At 53.2% G+C, this 6,000-nt stretch overlaps 1 protein-coding gene across 4 annotated transcripts in view; it reads right to left on the reverse strand.

The window, feature by feature from the left end:
- Positions 1–3,868, reverse strand: part of EPHB6 (EPH receptor B6) — a 16,652-nt gene extending 12,784 nt beyond the window's left edge. For 3 of the 4 annotated variants that reach the window (XM_057550566.1, XM_057550565.1, XM_057550563.1), the window contains exon 1: positions 3,640–3,868. The gene's annotated coding sequence lies outside the window, so the exon portion shown is untranslated. Of the gene's footprint in view, positions 1–3,035; positions 3,081–3,639 lie in introns of those variants that run through there. The other variant, XM_057550564.1, reaches the window with a different exon arrangement.
- Positions 3,869–6,000: the final 2,132 nt, after the last annotated feature.

Here is a 6,000-nt window from a genome sequence, read left to right on the forward strand (position 1 = left end):
ACATCTTTCCGCATTTGGTCCAGGAGTGCGCCCTGGGAGCAGCCAATCACATCCCTGCTGCCACACAGAGGGAGACAGGCCTCTGTAAGGCCAGGCCCCTCACCCTCTTCCCTGTGGCCTGCTTGAGATTCCTCTATCTCCTCCAGCTCATGAATCGGTCACGGTTTAGAAATCCTCTAACCCCTGAAAAAGCAGAAAACTGATCTCCATCAGGAAAACATTCACATTTCAGATGTATATTGGTTTTAAAAATATAAAACACCAGGAGCAGCAGAAATGGGGTTGTAAAATGATAGCTCAGAAAATGAGACTGATTAGACAAAGTTTCTTGTGATAAAAATTGCATTCTATGACCAGATTTTTTTTTTTCTCAGCTCCTCTTCTGGTTATACCATTTTATATCTTTTTGATACAGTAGGGACAGGAGAGCCACAAGCTTGCTACATTTCTTTAGTTTACAAAAACATAACAGTTTCATAGGCATCAGGATTGTATTTTGTTTTCACAAAATGGCAAAGATTAAAGATGTGTAGAATCTTAGCTTCTAAATCATAGCTTATGAGCTCTGTTATGTATAAAAATGAAAGATTTAAAAATAAATGAGTAAATCTGTAAGAATTTAAGAAGTTTACTGTGCTCAAATTAAAATGCTAAATATGATAATTTATGAACAAACCAAGCTGAGTTAAATATAATTTATGCACCTCGATCCACAAAGCAAATTTTTAAAAATTAAATAATCTAAGCCCAGTGAGCTTGGAGGAAAGGTATGGCAAAAGATATATTGGGCCAGTAAAATTGGTTACTGTAGGAGCATGGGGAAGCAGTTATTAACGGTCTCTTATAGATACTTGAATTGTTTTTCTTGTTACAATGAGCATATCTTATTTTTATAATTAAAACAAAATCTCATAGAATCTAAACAGAAAAGAAAAATATTTATAAAACTTAGACTAGTATAACATGTTTACAATTTATCCTCCCTGCCCTGTGCCCTCTAAGTTTCCAAACATCTAGAAATTTTCATCTATAAGAAGAAAGCAGAGAGGGAGAGGCAGTAGGACCTGGGAATGAATGAGCGAAATAATGTCAACAATAAAAGCAAAATAACTTCTATCCCTGGATAGTCTTTAAGCTTATCTCCCAAGAAGTTCAAATTGCCCCACTGATTATGCCATGCTTTTCTTACAGGATGTCAAGCATCCTGTAAGCAAAGGCCTGCAACTTCAAAGAGAAAGAGGGGGACAGAGAGGGCTATACACTCGGAATGCACACGGGGCATCACCGCAAAGTGAGCCCCGACAGGGAAGCAGAGCAGCCTGCAGGGGCCAGCAGGGCGAGGGAAGGTCCCAAGGGCAAAGAGGCCAATGGCTTTAAGTGGCTGGTGCGTCTGCTCTGGTTGCTGAGCTGGTCCTCACACCTGTTAGCCGCAGGGTCAGCGTGGGAGGGGTCAGCACCACAGGCCCTGTCGTCTGTCCTGTTCTGCAGCTGTTAAACGCCCAGGAAATTCCAGTATAATCCTTGCTCAGCTGAATGCTGCAGCCTCTACCCCTTAATCTCTACCTTGGTCTCAGTAGGTCTCCTTGAGATCTGGCCACCCGCCCTGAAAAGGATCCCAGCGGCCTTTAAGGAGGCATCCAGAGCAGACAGTGAGGAGGTAGCTTTCCTCCGGTGCTTCTAGCCCCTGCTGCCCTGGCTGGAGAAGCCAATGTGTGGATTGGCTAGGACACACTGGCTAGCACACTGTCCTAGCAGAGGACAGTGCTATGTCCCCGGGGGCCTCCAGCCCCGGAGAATGTCCCCCAGAGCACACAGAGGCAGACAAATGTGCCTCCCACTCCCCGGCTGGCTGTGGAGCTGGGGGAGGCTTTTAAGATGCAGGCAGTGTCTGGGTCTAGCCAGACAGCCACTTAGAATGAGCCACTCTGGCTGTGCATGATGGGGGGACATGCGGGGCCCTGGTAAAGGGCATAAGGGAGGGTGTTGGGGCAGTTGGTGCATATACAGGAGAGATGAGTAAGTGGAAGATTGTGGAAGAAAGCCCATGAGTGCCAGGACCGGTGCCCGTGAGAGCAAGTGTGAGAGTGTGTAAGGGAGAGTTTCTATAAGGTGAGATGGGTGTGGAGCAGGAGAGTATGCGCTGGGTGTGTGCGTCTGTGTGTGTGTGTGTGGCAGCAGGCCCATCCCTGCAGATCCCAAGTGGTCCTCACGTTGCTGGCATATGCCCATGAGCCCTTCCCCCTCACCCTGGGTCTCTCCCTACTCCACCCCTAGTTGGGCTGTCAACCTCTCTCTGCCCTGGGAGTTGTTCCTGTGGAAACACCTGGGCTGGGAGAGGAAGGTACACAGGGAAGTAGAGAAAGGGAAACCTCAGGCTCAAAGCCCTCCAAACCCCAGCATCCCCATTCCACCTGGTGGGGACACAAGGCCAAGGGCCCAGCTCTGGAGATGGTGATCCGCTGGGAGAGCATCTGGCCCTGCCCGGAGGAGGGATGGTCCTGTCCTTCCACCGCTCAGCCCATCACTGCCTGTTGCTCCCTGGCATTCTGATGACAGAGCGGCCCTTGCCTGCCATCTTCTTGCCCCCTGAAGGAACCGACAGACTCTAAAGGAGTCCTCTTCCCCAGGTCACTAGGCAGGTACATACATAGGAGCCTGCACCCTAATCTTCCTGCGATAAAAAATGTGCATTGCCCTCAAAGAGCCAAGCGGCCCCTCTGAACAGCAGCACCTGGCAAGTCTCAGAGCCCCAGTCACTTGGGCAGTTTCCCTGGACTGCCAGCTTCCCACAGCTCCTTTCCCACTAAACGAGCATCTCTCCTTCTAGAGCCTGAGTCAAGTTCCCGGGGCGGGCACAGGGCCCGGGGTTAACTGACTGGGAACAGGCCCAGCCACTTCTCTCCCTGGGTACTGCCAGGGACATTACAACATCGGCTACGCTGGGCCCCTGCCAGCTCCCCCAGGGATGGGAGGAGAGAGGGTGCCAGACAGCCAAGACTGGTGGGTCGGGGTGTCGGGCAGGCAGGGCCACGCACCCAGATGTAAAGCGAGGGGGTGGAGCCGGGGCAGCAGCAAGCAGTAGACTTTGGTTGTGATTTGGAGGTCAGGGCTGGGGAGCAGGAACCAAGCGTTCCCTCCACTCCAGGGCTTATGGGTGGTCATGGGGCTGCGGGAGCAGGATAGGCTGTGGGGAGCTGGGGGCAGGTGTGCGATCAGCCTCCTTGCTCCTCCCAGCTCCGCCGGGATTGGAGACGTGCCACTGGAGTCAGAGGGGTGGTCAATCCTCTTCAGCAGGCTGGGAGCCCGGCCTCTTCCAGGACCCCTAGATCAGGAACCCCTATATCAGAGCCAACCGAGTGTCTCTGGAAACACCGTGGGGGGTCGCAGCAGCAGGCCCATCGGGGTGTCACTGACGGCTCGTCACAGGCGGGGGTGGGGTGGGAGCCAGGCTGGCCGGGTCCGCACCCCTCCCGAACCCCGCTCTCGCTTTGGGGACGGAGACTCAGCACTCCCCCGCGAGGACCCCCGGATCTGCAGAGGCCCTGTCTGGAGGGCCCCTTTACTTCTGCAAACCCGAATTCCTGTCCCCAGGCACGCAGGCCCCCGGCCCCCCACGCCGCCTGCGACCCCCGGGCTCACCTTCGCGCCGGCCGCAGGCTCAGCAGGTCTGCGCTCCCCCGAGGCCCCGCGCTGGAGCCGGGGCTCCGGGCGCTCACCGGGGCCGCCCGCCTCTCCGCTCGGGTGCAGGGACCAACCTTCTCCGCGGCGCGGGTCCGCGCGGCGGCGGCCGGGGCTGCTCCGGAGGCGGGGCGCCGGGGATCTTGAGGGGCCCGCGTCGCGCTCGCCGGCGCCGCGCTGGGTCGCGGGTCCCGCCGCCCGCTGCTCTGCTCCCGAGCGGCGGCTGGAGCGAGCGCAGCCCAGCCCGCCCCCTCCGCGTCCCTCCCCGCCCGGCCCGCCCCCTCTCCGGCCCCTTCGGCCGCCCTCGCTCTCCCCTCTTCCGGGGAGCCCAGCCCGCCCTCTCGGCCTCGGCGGCGAGTGCGCGGGGCTCGCCCGGGGCCTGCCCGTGCGCCGGGCCAGGGGACGTGGACGCGGAGGATGGCGCGCGGGCCGGGCTGGGGGAGGCGGGCGGCCGGGAGCTCTGTTTAAAGCCCCCGGGGCGGGGGCGGGCTCCGGCGCTCGCAGAGCTGCGCCACTGGTGCCCAGGGCAGGGCAGGGACACCTGCGCCCCGTCGCCTCCCCTGCTTTTCTGCTTCAACTCCAGGAACTAAACCCGCTGTTTTAGTTCCCACTCAGATTTGAACTAAGGTGGGCGTGAGCTGAGAAAAAGAGAAAGAAGGAGAAGGGGGTGGAGGGAAAGACAAACTGAGAATTTAGAGGGTGCGGAGGTGGGCTGGGGGTGGATAGGCAGTCAGGGTACGAAAGGGGCTCTGATCTAGGCTTCAGCTCTTCTCCGCGTTGGGGACCCTGGATCTTGCCCGGCGTTGGGGCTTCTGACTCCACCCGCCCGCCCTCCATCCTCTCCGAAGGGCAGGGAAGCCTGGGTCTCAGAGGGGGGAAGTCCCGAGGTCGGTGCCAGGAGCTTACACTGCCGGGCAAGTCGCTGCACCTCTGGGTGCCTCTTCCCTCGCCCGCTCCCCAGAGAGAAAGTCTCCACACGGATGAGAGACGGTGGAAAGTACTCGCAGCGGGTGCCTGGAAGGGTTGAGGAACGGAGGGGGCGCCGCGAGGAAAAAAGGTTTCTGCCCACCCGTAGCTTCCTCTCAAACCCGGGACAGGATTGGGGTTCTATTGTTCCGGTCCTAACAGCCCTGAGCTGAGGCCTTGCTGCGAAGTGTTGCTACCACCTGCTGGCTCTTTCAAAGAACACGGTATCAGGGGGATATCTGCTGGCTTATTCCCCCACCCCCAGCTCCCCATGTTACCCTGTCCCACATCATTCTCCTACGTTCTTCATTTATTCACGACACCTTTATTAAAGCACTAGCTGCAAATGGGCTGGTCAAAACTGGTACTTAAGGAGCATTCAGAAATCCAGGAAAATTGTGAAGGAGGTCTATGAGCCCACAAGCGCAATAAGCAGAACAATGAAACTCATTAGGCACCTGGGAGAAACACAGGCTTTAATGAATTGGCTGAATGAGTGATATAAAGAAAGACAAAGGCGACTGAATTAGACCCCGGGCAAGGGGCTTGTTTACTCTCAATACCTGAGTCAATTAATAAGCCTAATGCTGTTGAGGGATTCTGCATTTGGACATCCAAATGATAAGTCCACTCACATTGGTGAGTTTATCTGTTTCTTCTCTTTGCTCTGAAACTCAGTGGTAGAGAATTGCCTTCATTTCCAAATCAGTTCTCCCCAAGACCTTGAAAGACTTTTGTGGAGAAACCTGGCTTTATATGCAATATTATATAACTCATGATCCTAGATATAGTAATAATTTGATTGTCAGAAAGCTATGGGTATATTGGGAACTTTTTTAAAAAGCATATGATTAAATTATGTTAAAAATAAAAGTATCAATCAAACCAAAACATAGAAGTAACTTTATAAAACCCAGAAGTTCTAATAGTAATTTGCAATTCATCATATATTGACATTGTAGCAAAAAATATCTCTATTCCTTTCTATTGTCTGACATAGCTCATTTTTTATACCGCCCATTAGGTGCCTATAATATGAAATTAAGTTTTTGTTGTTTGAGGCTTATGTAATTAGTTCTTTTTCTTTTGTTAATATTTGAGAGACATCCGGTCTTCAAAGAAAGCTCCCTTGCACCCTGGAGGCAAAGAGGTTTAAATTTGTGATGACAATTTGCCCTGTATCATAATCTCCTGTGTGTTATCAAACTAAATTTTAAAAGCAGGTGGATAGCACAGAATGCATTGTTAAGTGATGCTGCCATCTGCAGCTATTAAAAAACAAAGTAATAAATACCTTCTTAAAGTTGGACATAAATCCTTTCTAAAATGTGTTCAGTGCCTGGCACACATTAGGTG

The sequence above is a fragment of the Balaenoptera acutorostrata genome, chromosome 7, assembly GCF_949987535.1.
Source record: "Balaenoptera acutorostrata chromosome 7, mBalAcu1.1, whole genome shotgun sequence".
Taxonomy (NCBI): Eukaryota; Metazoa; Chordata; class Mammalia; order Artiodactyla; family Balaenopteridae; genus Balaenoptera; species Balaenoptera acutorostrata.